The sequence below is a fragment of the Canis aureus genome, chromosome 35 (genome assembly GCF_053574225.1).
Source record: "Canis aureus isolate CA01 chromosome 35, VMU_Caureus_v.1.0, whole genome shotgun sequence".
NCBI lineage: Eukaryota > Metazoa > Chordata > Mammalia > Carnivora > Canidae > Canis > Canis aureus.
The window spans coordinates 9,396,393-9,416,946 of record NC_135645.1 but is presented as its reverse complement, the minus strand read 5'-3'; the positions used below and the strand labels follow the sequence as shown (position 1 = coordinate 9,416,946).

General features: G+C 35.4%; 1 pseudogene; it reads right to left on the bottom strand.

The window, feature by feature from the left end:
- Positions 1 to 10,938: 10,938 nt before the first annotated feature.
- LOC144305099 (DDB1- and CUL4-associated factor 13-like) overlaps positions 10,939 to 20,554 on the bottom strand; it is a 30,058-nt pseudogene continuing 20,442 nt past the window's right edge.

Genomic DNA, 20,554 nt, shown 5'->3' with positions numbered 1-20,554 from the left:
TTTTTTATTGGTGTTCAATTTACTAACATACAGAATAACACCCAGTGCCCGTCACCCATTCACTCCCACCCCCCACCCTCCTCCCCTTCTACCACCCCTAGTTCGTTTCCCAGAGTTAGCAGTCTTTACGTTCTGTCTCCCTTTCTGATATTTCCACGAAGGCAAAAGAAACAAAAGCAAAAATGAACTATTGGGACTTCATCAAGATAAGAAGCTTTTGCACAGCAAAGGATACAGTCAACAAAACTCAAAGACAACCTACAGAATGGGAGAAGATATTTGCAAATGACATATCAGATAAAGGGCTAGTTTCCAAGATCTATAAAGAACTTATTAAACTCAACACCAAAGAAACAAACAATCCAATCATGAAATGGGCAAAAGACATGAACAGAAATCTCACAGAGGAAGACATAGACATGGCCAACATTCATATGAGAAAATGCTCTGCATCACTTGCCATCAGGGAAATACAAATCAAAACTACAATGAGATACCACCTCACACCAGTGAGAATGGGGAAAATTAACAAGGCAGGAAACCACAAATGTTGGAGAGGATGTCTAGTAGTTTCTAGACAACTTAAGACAAACCAGCCTAATTCTTTTTTCATTTGAATGACTCCATTGTTTCTTTGTTCATCCAATGGTCATGAATTTAAAGAATATTATGACCCAGACACACCAAACATGCTGTAAAATCCATCTTTTACAGGGGTATGATTTTTCCTAATTTTTTTAATATAACAAATCTAAAGGCCATTTTAAAATTGCTTTATAACTTTGCTTTTAATTCTAGTAATATTTTATTCCTCTGCATGTGTTTGTTGTTGGCACTTAAATATCATCCTCCTGCTCAAAACATTTGGCTTCCTACTGTTAACCAAGACAATCACAACAATGGCAACTTTGCTCTTTGGTCTAGCTTTCACGGTCTTCCAAAATTTCTACATAACGAGTTCATCCAGCCTTGAAGTAACCATCTTCCTCCAAAAGCTTCTGCTCCAGCCAATCTGCTTCATTTTTGTATTATAATATCTTGAGTCTTGAGAGCCAGTTGATAAATATGTGAAGAAACTTAGGTAAAGTAACATGGATAGATGGCATGGCTTCTGTAACTTTAACTGTGCTTGCTCTTTTTTTTTTTCTTTAATACCTAAATATAGGTGACTTACTATGGACTAAGGTGTGTACTGATACCATAACCTCTGTTATTCAATTATTTCCTTTTTTTAAATTTATTTTTTATTGGTGTTCAACTTGCCAACATATAGAATAACACCCAGTGCTCATCCCATCAAGTGTGCTTGCTCTTTTTAAGGACATTCATAATAATTAGCTTTTTAAAATGGACTTTAAAAAAAAAAAGAAGTTTTAGTTTTATAGAAAAACTGAGCAGAAAGTGTAGGGAGTTCCTATGTACCCATTCAGATCTTCCGGCCCAATTTAGCCCTCCAGCTTCCAGACTGTTTCCCCTGACTCAAGCCATTCTTATCACTCCTTACTCTGTTCTCTTAAAAGAAATCTAGCTCACATAAACATCTCACAGGAACTTCCCATAATAAGCAAGGCCCTAATTTTCATAAAATAAATCATTTACCTTTTTACTGCTGGAATGGTATATGTTATTTGACTCTATTTATGAGCTTGCAGGGCTAATGAGACCTCCTTCTGTTGGTTATTTCCTCCTATTTATGATGCTAAGATTTATGATAAGCCCAGTAAGACACTTATGATAAGCCCAGTAAGACACTGTTATATCATTTCTGGCCTTGGTAGGTTTAATGTTAGGTATGGTTGTGTCAAAACTTTAACCCAAAAAATAGTCCACTGGTATTGTTTTATTTTTTAATTTAAAAAATGGATTCCTTATTAATGTAACTGTGTCATTTCATGTTTTGGGCATAGAAGACAGGACACCAAGGGGTATGAAGCAAGCAAGAGATTTATTGAAGGAAACAGAATGCCTATAAAGACGAAGGGGAGAAGGAGTATGTTGGAAGATAGTTAAGACCATGAAATAGGTCTGACACCAGGGAAAAAAGTAATATATACAAAAACAAAACAAAGCAAATTATAATTCCTGTCTTCAAAGGGTTTATGGTCTGTTTTCCTCTGGTTTATGCCCTTTTCTGCCCATCGCTCCAAATTTGTTAGGACCAGATCTGTGGTTACCATCCTCTGCAATTTTTCCTATTTCTTTCTCTATTAGCATGAATGCTACCTTGAACCCACCTCTTAATTAATCAAGAAATATCAAAGAGAATACAATAGATATTTGCCATAATTTCAAGTTGATCAGAATATTTAATAAAATATTAATAAATTTGAAGAACTAATATTTCAAATTATTCCTCTCCAAAATAGGACCTGAAGAACTTATCTCACCTGTCTCTTTTGAAGTCAAAGCACAGGCAGGTGATCTGGGCTCTACTCATCAAGATTAACCTTAAGACAGAAATGAACAGCTTCAGAAAGTAAACACTTGGGCAGGTAGAGTAGTGTAGGTTCATCGTGGGGAATTCATTTTGCTTGCAAATGTGGCAGATATATCTGACTTTGAGTCTGGAAATATTTGTAAGGTAGAGTTCCTGGAATAAAAGTGTGATTATGGCAGCAATGTCATAAGAACTTCATGAGGTAACAGAACTCAGCATTTAAAAAAAAAATATTTATTTATTCATGAGACAGAGAGAGAGAGAGAGAGAGAGAGAGAGACGGGCAGACACAGGCAGAGGGAGAAGCAGGCTCTATGCAGGGAGCCCAATGTGGGACTCAATCCCGGGTCTCCAGTATCAGGTGCTAAACCACTGAGCCACCCAGGGATCCCCAAACTCAGCATTTTATACTATTCTCATTCTTTAGCTTGTTTGGTGAATTATTATCTCCAGAAACTCATCCGGTACCTCTTTATGCAGCCCTCCTAAAATTCTGGTAGCTGTCTCACATGGTTTTACTAAGCTATTTTTTTAGTTCAATCAGCCATAATCCAATAATTGTGTTCACAGAAGGTAAAACTTATTCTAGGTTATGATTCACTGAGGAGGTCTTCAGCTTACTTATACCATGTTTCAATTCTCTGGCCATCTCAATTTGTTATTGTTGTGAGCTTTGTGAAGATTTCTGTTTCATACATCCTAAAGCCTAGAACTTTATGAAAATATGTGTACTGAAAGACCTCTATTTGAATGCTTATATTAAGCATTATTTTAATAGCTTATTTTAAGTAGCTCTAAATCAGAAAAACCCAAGTATCCATCAACTACAAAATGAATAAACAAAAAATAGTACATCAATGTGATGGAATATTACTAAGCAATAAAAAGAAGCAAATTTCTAATATTACTGGCACAAAAGATTATAGTGTTTGATTTCAATTATATTGCACTCTGGATGCAAACATGTGGAAATATAAAGTAGAGAATGGTTTGCAAGGACAAAAGATGGAGGGAGAAGATTGACTTCAAAGGAGCCTGAGGGAACTTTTTGTGATGATGGCAATATTTATCTTGATTATGCTGCTGATTACACAAAGGTCTACATTTTTCAAAACTCATGAACTGTAAATTAAAGTTTAAATTTTATTATATGTAAATTATATGTCTCTAAGCCTAAATTAGGATATAATAAAACTGGAATTATGTATTAATATTAGAAAAAGTAAATTAAAAACAATAGATATTACCAGAGATAAAGAGTAATATGTTGTAATGATAAAAGGACCAATTCATCAAAAAGTCATTATATTCTATTATATGTGCTTAGCTTATAATACAGCTTCAAAATACCTGAAGAAAAGACACACAGAAATGATAAAGCTGGAAGGAGAAACAAATTCACAATTATAGTTGGAATTTCAACACTCCTTTTTCAACATTTAATAAAGTAGGTAAAAAATAATAGGCATATAGAAGCTTTGAACCCTACTATCAACCAATTTATCTAACATTCAAAGAATGTTACACTCATAGCAAAATACACTATTTTTCAAGTACACATGGAAAATTCACTAATATAAAACAAGTCAATATATTTAACAGAACTGAAGTAATCTGAAGTGTATTCTCTCTTTAGAATGAAATTAGAAATTCATGGGGATCCTTGGGTGGTTCAGGGGTTTGCCGCCTGCCTTTGGCCCAGGGCACAATCCTGGAGTCCTGGGATCCAGTCCCAAGTAGGGCTCCCAGCATGGAGCCTACTTCTCCCTCTGCCTGTGTCTTTGCCTCTCTCTCTATATATATATATCTATCATGAATAAATAAATAAATCTTTTAAAAAAAGAAATTCATAACTCAGAGATCTAGAAAATTCCCAAACATTTAGATATTTGGGATGCAATAACATGCCTCTAATGACATAAGAAAAGGGAAGAAATCACAAGGGAAGTCAGAAAATCCTCTGGGATTAAAGATTTATGATGGAAAAAGAAGCGTGGTCTCAAATGAATGACGACATATGCTTCTACTTTCAAAACTAGGGGAGCAATGTAGATACAAAGTAAATATAAAGAAAGAAATCATAAAGATGACAAAAGTTAATGAAATAGAAAAAATATAGAGAAAATCATAAAACCTGCCAAGACTGAATCATAATAAAATAGAAAATCTGAACAGACTGATTATTAGTAAGAAGATTTAATTAGCAATCAAAAACTCCAAACAAACAGAAGTCTAGGATCAGGTTTCACTGGTGAATTCCACCAAACTTTCAAAGAACAAATACCAATCCTCTCAAACCCTTCCAAAAAGTAGTAGAAAAGGAAACTTCTCCAAACTCATTTTATGGGCAAGCATTACCCTGATACTAAACAAGGATGCCTCAAGAAAAGAAAATCACAGGCCAGTATTCCTGATGAACATAGTGTAAAAATCCTCAACAAAATATTAGCAAACTGAGGCACTTGGGTGGCTCAGTTATTGAGTGTCTGCCTTTGGCTCAGGTCATGATTACTGGGTCCTGGGATTGAATTCCACCTCAGGCTCCATGCATGGAGCCTCTTTCTCCCTCTGCCTAAATCTCTGCCTCTCTCTTTTGTGTCTCTCATGAATAAATAAATGAAATCTTAAAAAAAAAATATTAGCAAACCAAATTCAACAATACATGAAGAGGATCATACACCATGATCAATTGGAATTTATTCAGCAGATGCAAGGATGGCTCAACATCTATTGCTCAGTCAATGTGATACAGTACCTTAACAAAATGAAAGATAAAATCATATCATCATCTCAACAGATACAGAAGAAGCATTTGACAAATTCAACACGCATTTATGATACAAATTCTCAACAAAGCTAATATAGAGGGAACTTATCTCAACACAAAAAAGGTCATATATGACAAGTCCACAGCACATATTCTGGTGATAAGCTGAAAACTTTTCCTCTAAGATCAGGAACAAGGATGTTCACTCTTACCACTTTTATTCAACATAGTATTGGCAGTCTTAGCCAGAACAATTCATCAAGAAAAAGGAATAAAAGGCATCCAAATTAGAAAAGAAGAAGTAAAACTATCACTATTTTCAGTTGACACGATATATATAGAAAAACCTAGACTCCATCAAAAAACTGCTAAAACTAAAAAAAAAAAAAAAAAAAAAACACCTGCTCAAACTAATAAACAAATTCAGCAAAGTTGAAGAAAACAAAGTCTAACCCCAAAATCTGTTGTATTTCTATACAGTAATAAGAAACTATTAGAAAATGAAATTAAAAATTCTTAATAATTTAAGAGAATCTCATTTACAATTGCGTAAAAAAAACACAAAATACCCAGGAATAAATTTAACCCAGAAGGTGAAAGACATGCATATACCCGTGTATTAAAATCTATAACACATTAATGAAAGAAATTATAGGAAACACAAATAAATGGAAAGACATTCCATATCCATGGACTATAAGAATAAATACTGTTGAAATGTCCATGCTACTCAAAGGAATATACAGATTCAATACAATTCCTATCAGAATTCAAATGACATTTTTTACACATATAGAACAGACACTCCTAAAATTTGTATGAAAACACAAAAGACAATAACCAAAGCAATATTGAGAAAGAAGAACAAAGTTGAAGGTATCATGCTAATTTCAAGTTATATTAAAAATTGATAATAATTTAAAAAGATGGTATTGTCATAAAAAACAGACACGTGGATGAGTGAAACAGAACAGAGATCCCCAAAATAAACCTGCACATATATGGTCAATTAATTTATGACAAAAGACCAAGAATATAATGGGGAAAGGATCGTCTCTTCAATAAACAGTATAGAGAAAATTGGACAGTCACATATAAAAGGATGAAACTGGACCACTATCTTAAAGTATACACAAAAATAACTCAAAATGGATTAAAGATTTGATTGTAAGACCTGAGACCATAAAACTCCTAGAAAAAAACATAGGCAGTAAGATCCTTGACATAGATAGGTCTTGGCAATGACATTTGTAATCTGACACCAACAAAAGCAAAAATAAACAAATGGAATTATATCAAACTAAAAGTCTTGGACAGCATAAGGAACAATCAACAAAAGGACAGTCTACTGAATGGGAGAAAATATTTGTAAACCATATACTTGGTAAGGGGTAATATCCAGAATATTTAAAGGACTCATAGAAGTCAATAGCAAAAAAAAAAAAAAAAAAAAAAAAAAAAAACCACTCAAAGAATCCTACTAAAAATTCAGAAGAATCTAAAAATAGAACATTTTCCCAAAGAAGACATACAGGTAGCCAATAGGTACATGAAAAAGTGCTCAACATCACTAATCATTAGAAAAATGCAAATCAAAGCCACAGTAAGATATTACCTCACATCTGTTAGAATGGCTATTATCAAAAAGATAAGAAATAACAAGGGTTGGTGAGAATGTGGAGAAAACTTGTGCAGTGTTGGTGGGAACATAATTGGTTCAGTCACTATAGAAAACAATATGGACTTTCCTCCAAAAATTAAAAATAGAATTACCATATAATCCAACAATTCTACCTCTGGATATTTATTGAAAGAAAATAAACACAGTAACTTGAAAACATATAAGTACCTGCATGTTTACTGCAGCATTATTTACAATAACCAAAACATAGAAACAACCTACATGTCCACCAATGGATGAATACATAAGAAACTATGGTGCGCGCACACACATAACCACACACACACACACACACACACACACACAGAGGAATTTTACTCAAGCATAAAAAAGAATGGAATCCCTTGCTGTTTGACAACATGAATGAACCTTGAGGACATCATGCTAAATGAAATGAGTCAGACAGAGAAAGACAAATACTATATGATCTCACTTATGTATAAAATCTAAAAAGAAAATAAAAAATGAAAACAAGCTCATAAAGACAGAACAGTTTTCAAAGGCATGCAGTAGTGCATGGAAAAATAGATGAACTATTTTTTTAGTTTAAATAAAATATTTAAAAGAATAACAAGAATAGTCTGATAATATTGAAAGAAATTGAGTATCTAGTTAGTTCAATACCTTGCCACAAAGAAAAGTCTAGGCTCAGATGGCTTTGCTGATAATTTTACAAAACTTTGAAGATAGACATAATACCAGTTTTATACACATGCTTCTAGAAAATAAAATACTTCTCAATTCATTTAAGAGTCTAGCATCATGGATAATACACCATGACCAAGTGGAGTCTGTTTTATATATGCCAGGTTGCTTTAATATTAAAAAATATTTAAAAATACAAGTGTGTCCTCAATATACTAAAGAATAAAGGAGAAAAAGTTACATGATCATCTCAATAGATGTACAACTATTCATGAAAATAGCTCTCAGCAGAAAAAAAATAGTAGCTCTCAGCATATTAGGAACAGCAATTTCATAAAGAATATCTATAAAACACCTACAACTAACACCATTCTTAATGGTACAAAGGTGAATGCTTTCCCCCTATGATCAGTAACAAAGCAACTTGTATTCAACATGGTATTGCAGGTCCAATCCAGTGTAAAAAGGCAAGAAATAAAACTAAAGTAAGTGGAGTTTGGAAAGAAAGAAGTAAAACTATCTATGCCCAGACAAATGTAGACAGTCCTTCCCCAAAGTCTTCAAAAAATTCAACAACCTATAGAAATTAATAAACCAATACATTAAATTTATATGCGTAAAGTCAATCTTTTAAAATCAAATTTGTACACACTAATAACAATTATAACTTGATTTTAAAATATTTACATCATTTACAATAGTATCAAAAATATGAAATCTTTGGTGATGAAATTAACAAGATATGTGCAAAAATCTGTGTGCATAAAGCTACAATAATTGCTGAAATAAATTAAAGAAGATCTAACTAGGGAGAGAGATACATCATGTTCATGAATTCAATATTATACTGAATTTATACATACAAAATAATCTCAAAATTTCAGTAGGTCATTTATTTTTTTTTATATTTTATTTATTTATTCATGAGAGAGACAGAGAGAGAGAGAGAGGCAGAGACCCAGGCAGAGGGAGAAGCAGGCTCCATGCAGGGAGCCCAATGTGGGACTCAATCCCCGGTCTCCAGGATCACACCCCGGGGCTGAAGGCAGCACTAAACCACTGAGCCACTGGGGCTGCCCAGTAGGTCATTTAATAAACTCACTAGCTGATTTTGAAATTTATATGGAAATGCATAGGACCTAGAGCAATCAAACTAATTTTGAAAAGAACAAAACTGGAGAACACATGACACCTGATGTCAAGATTACGGTGAAGAATGGTAATCAAGGCAGTATTGTATCTGCATAATAGTTGAGTGGCATATAGGTGAACAGCAGAGAAAACAGAGTCCAGAAATAGACATACACATATATGGTCAGTTGGTTTTCAGCAACTGACCATATATTGCGAAGAATTTGATCTTTTCAATAAATAATGCCGGTACAACTGAATACCTATATGCCAAATAATTGAATAAATACATAGACCTTGTTCTTAACTTCACACCATATATAGAAAGTAATTTGAAATTAATCATAAACCTAAGTGTGAGAGCTAAAAACTATAAATCTTATGGAAGAAAACATAAGAGAAAGTCTTTGTGACTTTGGGATAGGCAAAGATTTCTTAGATAGGATAGAAAAAGGATGAATGATAAAATTAAAGTGTACTTCATTAAGTTTAAAAACTTCTGGTTTTCAAAAGATACTGCTAAGAAAATAAAAAGGCACACAAAATTTTGGGAAAATATTTGCAAAACTTGTATCTCATTAAATGTTTTTGCCTAGAATATATAAAGCATCTTACAATTCAATCATAGAGACAAAAAATCAAAGAGTGGGCCAAAGGTTTGAACATCTACTTTGTCAAATATGATACATAAATGGCAATATTCCTCATCATTCCTCATTGAATATATGCAAATAACTGCCATAATGAGGGACTACTGTATAGCCACTATAATGGCTCAAACTGGAAGGACTGAGAATTCCAAATGTTGTCAAGAAATTGAACTTGAACGTTCACACATTGCTGGTGGGAATCCAAGACAGCATATCCACTTTGAAAAGCAATTGTAATTTCTTATAAACATACACTTCCCTAAGACTTAATAATCCCCTTTCTGAATACTGACCTAAGAGGAATGAAGACACAAATCCCTACTAAAACTTGTACATGAGTGTTCAAAGGAGAATTACTCATAGTAGCCAGAGTGGAAACAACACAAATGTCCCTCATCTGGTGAAGGGATAAATGTGGTATATCCATACAAAAACTATTACTCAGCAATAAAAAGAAACCAACACAGGACACATGATGGATAAATCTCAAAATAAAAGACTATAAATTGTGTGCTACCCTTTATGTCAAATTCTTAAAAAGGACAAACTCTAGTGACAGAAATAAACCATCATTATTATTCGGGGGCCAGGAACAAGGAGGGATTGGCTGCAAAGGGTTGTATGGGAACTAGTATGTCATGATGTTCTGTTTTGTCACTATAATTGTCCTTACATGATTGTACACATTTGATAAACTCATAAATCTGTACAGTTTAGTTTGGTAAATTTTATGGTATGGAAATTATATCTCAATAAAGCTGTTAGAACAATATGAATATTTTTAGTATAAATTCTTTAAATATGTTCTTTGAACTGTCACCCATCAATAATATGGCAGGTACTGTTTGTAAGCCAGCTTCATATTGTTTCTCTGAATTTATTGGGATAGAAATAAGCTTAGATGTTGGATATGAAGTTATTTTTCTTGTCTTTTATAGTGTTTAGGACTATGTTCTAGCCTCTTTCTCAAAGGATATGAATAAGAACAAAAGTTATTTTCTTTCTCTCTCCCTTTTGCATTCCCTTCTCTGTCTTTCTCCCTCCCTCTCTCTCTCTCTCCCTCCCAGCTTTATTATTGTACAAAGGAACTGCACATATTTAATGTATACAATTTGCTGAATTTGAACATAAGCATATATCCGTGATACCATCATCACAATCCAGGTAAAAATATCTATTATAATAAAGACATCCATTATCTCCAAAAGTTGCCTTATGTGTCTTTACTTTTTTTCCCCTTTTTTCTTAACCATTTCTTAAGATCACCCAGAGGGCTACTAAGTGGTACTACTTCCTCTGCAGTCACTTAACAACCTCTTTTGTCTACAGATGCCCATCCACTCTTGCCTCTTTTCCATATGCTAGTACACCTCTCTTTCTATTTCTACACTTTTTAGAACAAAGCGCCTTCATCTGGAGGTTCATCAGGGACTCTTTTCTGTCTCTTGCTGATTCCAAGCCTCCAATTTACAATGACAAAAACGCTAAAGAGAACTCCAGCAGAATAAAGTTCTGGGTAGGGAAAACTCTCTGAGTCATTCCTCACTGTGTGCTGCTCAGCCTTCTCTTTGCCTTTCTCCACCAAATTACCGCACTCCATTCAGTGCTTTCCCAACTGAGTCTTGTGTCAGCAACTTTCTGCAGCTGCAAGAGCAGCTGCTGCTTCCACCTCCCTTTCCCCACTCGTGGCTGTCATCTTGTCCAGCCCAGAAAATCTATCCAGCAGGCCTACAGAAAAGGAAAAAATAAAGAGCCAATAGTGTTATACGCAAAATTTTTCTAAAGTTTCTGTCCTTGTCTCAATGTGATGAAGTTCTAGAAAGTGTAAGAATAACTTCAGATGTCTTTAAGGAGAAATGCTTCAAAGGGGGGGGGGTGTCTTTTCTCAATAGGGGATATTTCTAACTGATGCTTGCAAAATACATTTACTAAAAGGGAATAATTTTGTCTTCCAAATGCACCATGGAGCAGATGGCACCATTGCCTTTATATGGACAGGTAAACTTCAGTATTTACAAGATTAAGTGCCATGGAGTAAATATTAAAACTAGATCTTACGTGCTAGCCTGCTATGTTCACCTACTAGCTTACATCGCCTTTGGCCATGGTTAGAAAGAGTCACAGAGTCTCAGTTCTGAATTGCGTTCAGAAGTCCTACAGATACCCCAAAGCTTTATTCCTCAGAACAAGCTTATTCAATTCTGAGATTTCCATTTCCAAGAGTTCAGGGATTTTGAAGAACCAAAATCATGCTGGGATGTGGTTTCAAAAGATTGAAAGCTCCAAGGCAAAAGGTTACTTCTCTCACCATTTGTGCTCTCCTGCTTGACTGTGATCTTCTTTCACTGGTTTCCCAGGTTGACCTATTTAACCTTTTATTTCCCTTTTAGCCTCTTGGTGGGAAAACCCAAAATCACATTCTGTGGACCCACATTTTCTCTAGACTAAGATTCTGCCTCTCACAGAATAATAATCAAACATAATTGTCATCTGTTATATCATTTTGAAATTTTAAATATATTGTCAAATGTAGCTAGCTATCCCGAATTTTTAGTTTGTGTATGTGTATATATGTGTGTTTATATATTTACTAATAATAGGTCTGGTCTAATCAGAAAGCTGGGGTCTGAGTACTAGTTCAACTCTTCACAGGTTGAGGTGATGACAGATAAGATAATTAGGATTTCTAAACCTCATTTCAATTTCCTTACCTATAAGGTCAGTAAAATGATACCCAATCTACATATCCCATAGGGGTTGTAAAATCATATAACTTAATTTATATAAAAGTACTTTGAAAGCCATTAAGAATTACACAGATGTAAGATAGCATTACTAACAATGTAGCACCTTGAGAACGTATTATTTCTTATTCTACCTATTTTTTCCAGACACCTTCTATCTTTGAGACAGGACAAATGCCCCGGACTGACACAGCATGGTTCTTATCCTAAATTTACCTCTTTAGACCTCAACTGAGGCCTCCAAGAGTTATTCACATTCTCAGTTACTGAGCTTTTGTCCTATCTCCTCTCTGCCTTCATTGTTCCAGACCAAAGGCAAGGCTCTATTTAAACTCTTCCCACATGATTCCCAGACCTCACTTTTCACATCTCCACCTTTCTCGCTCTGGTTCCTTCAGGGATTCTCTGAGCCCAACTATCACCTTTGCTCTTCCCTCTTGGTATCCTCTCTTATATGCCTACTTGGCCCCTGCATTCCCTCTAATTATAAGCACACTTTGAGACAGGGAAGTGATGGATTCAGCATTTTTCCTGAGCCTATATTAAAGACAAAACAGGCCCACATTTCTCATGAACCAATTATATATAAACAATAAAGACTAATTCTAATTCTGGTCTGTTTCACAAGCTGGCAGGCAGGTAATATCTCAAAATGGTACGAACACCTAGCCATGGCTAAAAATTCACAGGAAATCTTCAGGCACATCTGGTATTTTTTTGACATCTTCACCCCATCCTTAGTAGAATATCACAAGTGATACTCTAGCTGGCTGGGGTAGATTTGAGGGTGAGATATAATTTATGTTGCTTTCCATACTAATCTCATCAGTGTTGTTTTCTACAATTAGGTTTCTAGCTCTAACAGAGCAGATTTCAGATTAACATTCTGCCTCAACTCTACAGTCAGCTTGCTGATGATAAATCACATGAGCCAACAACAGCAATGCCACCAGTTCCTAGACTTCACAACAGCCAGAAATTATCTTTCATGTGGTTACCTCAGACAAGAAGTCCCGTCACCAACTTTCAAGAACCTGTCTTGACAGGTGAACAAAGACAGATCAACAAAGAGAGATGTATTTAAAAAAATGAATATAATTAATATCCATCTTCCACTCAATCTTTATAAAATATTTGCCCTTGAATACTACCCACAAAATATATGTGTTTGGCTGCTCCCCCCATACAATACCAGTACTTAAAATAGAGAAATGCACAAAGTATGATTTATCTGTCCTAAAAGGCTCTTGACGGGTAGCGCTTTGGCAACCTACTTCAGCATTCATTTCAAGTTTTGGGCTCAAGCATTAATGAAGAAAACTACTAAGTGGAGTCTGATCAGTTCCTTAACTTCCTTCCCTTTTTATTTGAAAAACAGTGATAAGGGAACTTTGTAAAAGTTAAGTTAATGTGTGATTATTCTTAGTAAAGTGTTTAACATTTTGAAAACCTATAGTGCTTGACTCCATATTGAGCATGATTTCCTTTAAGAAGAATTCTATCATTATATTTATAGAACTACAGAGTTTTAAGTTTAAATTGACAAATTGACACATACAAGTTAAGGATTTTAATGATTAAGAGAAAAAATAAAAGCAGTAGATCATCCATCATTTTGTGCTAAGGATATATGAAAATACACATTCTAGCTCTCCTCTTACTGGTATTTGATTTTCATGTATCTCTTATCTTGATCACCATAGCATAGGCTTGAATTTATGTAAATTATTACTACAAACTGTCTTCTTCATGGTGATTTTCATATTTCAAGGATTAATTAGCTGTACTATAGGGAAACTTTAATGTTTAATTAATAGGAGAAATTTAAGTGGTCTTAATTGGGTAGATATTTTTTTTTCTCTAAAAGTTTATTCAGAGTACAGAGGTTTAAAAGAAAGTCAGGTTTTGGAATTAAGGTGATGCTGGCCTCAAATTATTTTAAGATTTGTGTGGAATCAGAAAAGACCCCGAATAGCCAGGGGGATTTTAAAAAAGAAAACCATAGCTGGGGGCATCACAATGCCAGATTTCAGGTTGTACTACAAACCTGTGGTCATCAAGACAGTGTGGTACTGGCACAAAAACAGACACATAGATCAATGGAACAGAATAGAGAACCCAGAAGTGGACCCTGAACTTCATGGTCAACTAATATTCGATAAAGGAGGAAAGACTATCCATTGGAAGAAAGACAGTCTCTTCAATAAATGGTGCTGGGAAAATTGGACATCCACATGCAGAGGAATGAAACTAGACCACTCTCTTTCACCAGACACAAAGATAAACTCAAAATGGATGAAAGATCTAAATGTGAGACAAGATTCCATCAAAATCCTAGAGAAGAACACAGGCAACACCCTTTTTGAACTCAGCCACAGTAACTTCTTGCAAGATACATCCACGAAGGCAAAAGAAACAAAAGCAAAAATGAACTATTGGGACTTCATCAAGATAAGAAGCTTTTGCACAGCAAAGGATACAGTCAACAAAACTAAAAGGCAACCTACAGAATGGGAGAAGATATTTGCAAATGACGTATCAGATAAAGGGCTAGTTTCCAAGATCTATAAAGAACTTATTAAACTCAACACCAAAGAAACAAACAATCCAATCATGAAATGGACAAAAGACATGAACAGAAATCTCACAGAGGAAGACATAGACATGGCCAACATGCACATGAGAAAATGCTCTGCATCACTGGCTATCAGGGAAATACAAATCAAAACCACAATGAGATACCACCTCACACCAGTGACAACGGGGAAAATTAACAAGGCAGGAAACCGCAAATCTTGGAGAGGATGCGGAGAAAAGGGAACCCTCTTGCACTGTTGTTGGGAATGTGAACTGGTGCAGCCACTCTGGAAAACTGTGTGGAGGTTCCTCAAAGAGTTAAAAATAGACCTGCCCTATTACCCAGCAATTGCACTGTTGGGGATTTACCCCAAAGATACAGATGCAATGAAACGCCGGGACACCTGCACCCCAATATTTATAGCAGCAATGTCCACAATAGCCAAACTGTGGAAGGAGCATTGGTGTCCATCGAAAGATGATGGATAAAGAAGATGTGGTCTATGTATACAGTGGAATATTCCTCAGCCATTAGAAATGACAAATACCCACCATTTGCTTCGACGTGGATGGAACTGGAGGGTATTATGCTGAGTGAAATGAGTCAATCGGAGAAGGACAAACATTATATGGTCTCATTCATTTAGCGAATATAAATAATAGTGAAAGGGAATAGAAGGGAAGGGAGAAGAAATGGGTAGGAAATATCAGAAAGGGAGACAGAACATAAAGACTCCTAACTCTGGGAAACGAACTAGGGGTGGTGGAAGGGGAGGAGGGCGGGGGTGGGGGTGAATGGGTGACGGGCACTGAAGGGGGCACTTGACGGGATGAGCACTGGGTGTTATTCTGTATGTTGGCAAATTGAACACCAATAAAAAATAAATTTATTATTAATAAAAAAAGAAAGTCAAAATGCTTTATATTTGGCTGTCAGAAATGATTTGATTTTGTTGTTGTTGTTTTGTTAAGTATTTCAAAGCACAAACAAGCCTACTACTCTAAACAGATGATGAATAGGTACATGCCAATATTTTCTGACATTTAAATAAGTGTGCTCAAAGAGTTCCTCCTTGAGCCTTAAATAGGTCACCAGCATCTAAATCTCATTTACCACCGTCCTCCAAAACCACATTTCTCTTAATAACCTCCTAAACTTTTTAAATCCCCTTTTAACTGTTCTTATCCAAGATAAAAGCAATGAACAATTCTCTTGCTCAATATCTTGTCCTACTATACACAAAAAGTACTGGGGTGTCTTGGAATCATCAGAACTAATCACAATTAGTATTCCAGGAGTGATGTGTGATATTATCAGGGAAAAACTTAGCAATAAACTGGAGATGATAAGGCATCAAAGTAAGATTTCAGGGTATATACTGGACACAAATGTTAGTTTCTTAGATGTGAAAAGATGTGCTTTGTCATTAGTAGATCAAATAAGAAGTCACTAACCATTCTTTCTTTCACATTATCCCCAGATGATTTTGTGGTGTGTAAGAGAATTCTTTTCTTTTGGCTGATTGGACTGTTTGAAGGCAAGTGAAGAACTACTATGATTGGAAAACACCAAGTTTAGAACAAACTATCTTAAATCCCACCTTGACCTTTAAGAAAACAGAATATCTTGAGCTTCTGTGTTTTTAGAGGCAAAATCAAAAGCACTTGGAACCATTCATGGACCCCAGAATGCGCTTTGAGTATTCAAAATACAGTGTTGTTTTTAACATTACATATAATTATATCTGTTCCAGATGAAGGTGCCTTATAATTGTATACCTCTGTGTTTGAAACCACAATGATAGACTATGGCAGACCAAATGCTACTTTCTATCATAAAAAATCATATTGAATGCAAATTAAAATAATGCCATTTACCAAATAAATTGTGAACTACAAATCAAGAGGTTTGATGGGATGGACACTAATCGGAAAGTGTTTAAGAGCTGGAAGTGAGAAAAGAGAGTCATTTAGAGAAAGAAGGGAAGGATCAACAGAGAAACTTCAGAAGAAGGAAGACAGCTAGGACCCTTCCTAACATAAGGTTAATTCCTGACACAGGAATGAGACATCATCAGACAGTCAAATCCCACACCTACCTACCCACCCACCCACACACACACACACACACACATAAACACACACACACACACTCTTCAAATGTACTGAGTGCATGGGTCACACTTATCCTAAAATGTAGTTCGTTCTTTCTTTCTCTCTCTCTCTCTCTCTCTCTCTCTCTCTCTCAGAAAGAGAGGGAGTATTAAGTTAAGCAGGCTCCCTGCTGAGCTTGGAGCAGGATGCAAGGCTCCATCTCAGGATCCCGAGATCATAACCTGACCCAAAATCAAAAGTCAGATGCTCAACTGACTGAGCCACCCAGGAGCCCCTAAAATATAGTTCTTTATATTTGTTGATGCATTTTGTTATACTGAACAGAGAGTATGTTTCCTTATGTACTTTGATAGTAAAAATGTTATATTATACTTTTCAGCTATTACATTATTACCTTTCATTATGTAATCAAAGCAATTGATACCAGTGCTTTTGGTTTTCACATTTGCTTTATGGGTTGCCTGAGTGTATTTTCTCCTTCTAGATCTTCAAATATTGTAAAGTAGTCAGAAAATTATATCATTGCTACATTTTTGTACTGTGTTAACATGGCTAATCTGGGAGTACATTTCTCGGAATTCCTTGTGTGGTTCTAGGTTGGGCCTGATCACAGAGAAACTTGCATAAGATTTGGAAGGCAGTGATGTGTACACTGGGTAGTGCTCAGTCACCACCAGAGCACGTGCTGATTTGTTACTAATATGCTAGTTCCTTCATTGGTGTGGGGTAGCATTTGCCCTCCAGTTCTTCTAGCTCCCATCATATCTCACCCTCAGTCTCTCCAATGGCTGGGCCAGTTGCATGTTTGATTCATCAGAGAGGTCTCCAGTTCCTTCTGTGGTCACCCATATTGTCAAGGTTAGAGGAGTTGATAAACAGATGTGGATTCCAGTTTGTCCACATGGGTTCCAATCTGTCTTCACAAATTCTAGTCTTTCTTTATTCTTTCCCACTTTATGTTCAGTTTTTTTTTAAGATTTTATTTATTTATTCATGAGAGACAGAGAAAGAGAGGCAGGGACATAGGCAGAGACAGAGAGAAGCAGGCTCCATGCAGGGAGCCCGACGTGGGACTCGATCCCAGGTCTCCAGGATCATGCCCTGGGCTGAAGGCAGGCACTAAACTGCTGACCCACCTGGGCTGCCCGTTTTTTTTTTATTTTTGTTTTTGCCAGCTAGTCCTACTTAAATATAGAGATGATAGGGCCATAACCAGATGTACAGCCCTTCTACAAATAGCCTTCCATAAACATCTTCACAAATACCCACAATCATGTCCATTCTTACCCCTTTTTTAATTTCACTCAGAATAGTGTATGCTTCCCTAATTAGGCAGCTCTGATTCAATCCTAATTAACACATAAGTGTCTTCTCTTTAAAAAAAAAAACTGACCAATTGTATGAGAAACACAGAATTTCCTAGAATCATACAATATTGGAGGTAGTAGAGATCCTAAAAATAATTTAATCCTAACTTTCCATTTTACAGTTGAAGAAACGGAACCAGTTACTTGCCTAAGATCACAAAATAAAGTAGTAACAAAGTTGGGAGTGAAGTATAACCCAGTTTAATTTCCTTTCCCTTCATACCTTTTTAATTCTTGAATTAATATCATCTTCTGTGAAAAACCATAAGAGATTTTATTTATTGTGATTCACATAAATTTATTATAATTGAAAATTTATTATGATTCAAAAGGATAACTGGGATAGAAAATACTATGATAAGAGGCTATATTAATGAGGTTTAGTATCTAATATGAGAAAGATTGCAACACCACTGTTGTCGGCTCTCATCAGACCCATTCATGCATTTGAGCACTTAAAAGAGCCAAACAAGTTATAGAGAAAGTGACCAGAATTCTATGGATTTTAATGCTATTACACATAAAAGGTAGAAAATTAGGGTTATTTTAATTGGAGAAAGGAAGACATCAGCAGATATAACTGTCACCAAATATTTAAAGAGATTCCATAAAGAAGAAAAATTAAATTTATTCTGTGTGCTTTTCTAGGGAGTAAATAAAACAAACAGTTGTATACTAGAGAGACTGCTTGATATTTAGAAATATTTTGTAAAAAATAGGAAATTTCAAAGCTGAATGGCTGACCTTCAAATACAATGAGAGTCCAATCAATCAGTTTCCAATCAGAGGCTTTGATGACAATCTATCAGGAAGTTTTAGCAAAAGATTCCGAATGAGATGGGCGTTAGAATGACTTCCAAGTCTCCACTATGCCCCTGCCACTGAGCGTCTATTGTTTGAATGACAAAATTATAGGAATAAAATAACAACCTCAATTATTTGAAAATTATATTTCTGCTATACCCCACGTGGAAGCTCCAAATCATCTTTAATGTTTAGTCTTAAAGTACCAACAGTTTCCTTGAAAGCTTCCTCTTCTAGAATGAGCTACATTCAATCTAGATGGTTATATCTGCTGGAATAAAACTCAGGCTGTCAGAACTGAAGGTCAGAAATAAGGTTTTAACTATACAGGGAAAGCTCCTCTAGACAATACTGTACTAAGTACATTCTGGATTGTGCCCAAGGATCCCCTTCCACAGGGCAGAGTGCTGGCTGCAAGCCACCAAGATGACACTCAAGCTGCCCCCCAGAGAGTAATAGAGCTTTCGCTATAGTATCTGAACAAGATGCCAGACCAAGGAAAGGGGGGTCTTATCAGTGGCAGCCCAGCAGGCTGGGCTATTGGCATGGATTGTTTTACGATGGCAGTCACGGACAATAGAAGCAGGCTGAGAAACATCTTTTTTATCCAGAAGTTGACACAGAGGATGTGGCTGAACTCAAATATCTTAAAGAAAGAGAGGCAAAGGAAAAAAGGATTTAATACAATCTGACAATGATGCCTTTTAAAGAAGAAAACTAAGTAATCTTGTTTGACTTTTTTTTAATTAAAAAATTGTTCTCCTAGAAACGCGCAGCAAAACTGGCAGATTCATAGAACTATTCTAGAACAAAAGGCTTCCCTTGTGCACACAAGGAAGGCATACATCAAGTTAGCCTGGGGCCTTTCCTGGGAAGAAATTACAGAGTAAAGGAATCATGAGTGTATATCAGAAAAGAAAAAAAATTCTTAAAACAGAGTCTGATAAACAATTATAAGACAAAATCAGAAGGGAACTCCGTTGCTAACTAGGGAACCCTCTTAAATGTGACTGCACATCTCAATCATCAGTGGAACTCATTAAAAATACAGTTAATAAAAAAATGCAGTTAATCAAGCTCCACCATAGACTGTCAGAATCTGATACTTAGACAAAATTTGAAACCTCAAATCTTGAGCATCATAGAATATTCATCATACTTCTCTCTTAATACTTGTTCAACTCTATTTTAGACTTTGCCCCTGGAGTTTCTTCAGTAATCAGGTGTAGTAGATAAGAGCAGTAGTATAGCTGCATTTTCTCATTTAATAATCAAAACAATACTAAAAGGTAATTATGATTTTACAGATAAAAAACCAAAAAGATGAATAATTTTCCAGCAGCTATTGCTGCTAAATGACATACCTAGAATTTGAAGACAGATGTAAATCTCTAGCTCATGTACTTTCCATTACACCATGTATTAACAGGTTGAACCAACCACATGAAATAGCCTGTATTCAGTTTTTTCAACCACAAAAGTTATGATTTTTATATCCTTTAATACAGTAAGTTGAAAGTCATGAAAGAAGACAAAGTACAGTATAAGGAATGCCTGTGAAGAAATAAAGCCATATGAACATCATGTTTTACAAATTAATCCTTTTCTTTAAGTGCCATGCATTTTGATAAAACTA